The following is a 1270-nucleotide window of genomic DNA, read 5'->3' as shown; positions in this document are numbered from 1 at the left end:
ACCAGGCAAGCAGGGCACCCATAATGGATGATCGTGATTCCAGATATTCCCGCTGTACTAGCAAAGAATAAAAGCACTCCGGTATAATCATCTAGGTATTGTAGATGTGTGAGGTGAATAATTTACAAGACCCTAAAAGTCCTATTGGGGAATGCAACTTTATTTTTCTATTTTTAATATGCACTAGAAGATGGCAGTCCTGTTCCAAAGAAAGAAGAAGCTTTTAAAAGAGTGTTTGGGACACAGCAGGGTGGGGTGAGAGACAGGAAAAGCAGACACACAGATTTGAGAGAGAAGGACAGTGAGAGACGAGAAAAGAGTGAGACATTAATGGCTCTGTGACTCACTACGTCTTGCTTTTAGGAAGCCATGAATTAAAGATGCAGAAAAGAGGAAAGAAAAAAAAATCATGGTGTGATTCTAGTTCCACTGCTGATTTATGATGGACACATCATCCATGACCTATTCACTCTGTCCACCTGACAAAATTTTTGTGTCCTTTTGTCAGGTTTATTATCATTATTACTATTTTAGTATTTCTTTTTAGATGTAATTTCTTTTTATTTTAATTTACATTTTTAGTAATTTTAGTACTTAATCCTATATTATTAGTTACTTGCTAAGGCAACATTTTCAATTTCCATTTTTTAGGTTTTTAATTTAATTATTTGAATTTAATTTTCATTTTATTTCAGCTTTATTTTAATGAATTAAATAAATTTTTTATAGTTTTATTTTCACTTTTATAGTCTGCCCAACATTGAAAATTCTGACATCATTTACTCACCCTTTGTTTCAAACCTAACTTTTTTTCTTTTTCAGAACTCAAAAGAAAAATTTTGGTAACCAAACAGTCTCAGTTTCCATTGATTTTCATAGCAATTTTTTTTCCATAATGCATATTAATGGGAACCAGTTGGTTACCATCTTGTTTAGAGGTTACAGGTTTGGAATCACATGAAGGTGAGTAAATAATGACAGAATTTTAATTTTGAATGGACTATCTCTTTGACAAAAACAACACTGTTAAACTCAAATCTTTAACTGAACAGAAAAAAAACACACTTTTGCCTCCTTTAGTGGCAAAAGGCATCTGGGTGTCCTACTGTAGCCAAAAAGAAATATGGGACATGATTAATTTTTTTAAATGCTTTAAACACTACAGACATCCTGATAAACTATGTAGTGCTTTTGTATAATAAAAGTAGACTTGTGCTGTCATTATTTTGAAGGAGCTGAAGTGCTCCTGGAGGGTGTCATGTCCTGACAA

Source organism: Sinocyclocheilus rhinocerous, unplaced genomic scaffold (assembly GCF_001515625.1).
Source record: "Sinocyclocheilus rhinocerous isolate Xijiao unplaced genomic scaffold, SAMN03320098_v1.1 scaffold1648, whole genome shotgun sequence".
Taxonomy (NCBI): Eukaryota; Metazoa; Chordata; class Actinopteri; order Cypriniformes; family Cyprinidae; genus Sinocyclocheilus; species Sinocyclocheilus rhinocerous.
Note: the sequence above shows the minus strand (reverse complement) of the source record.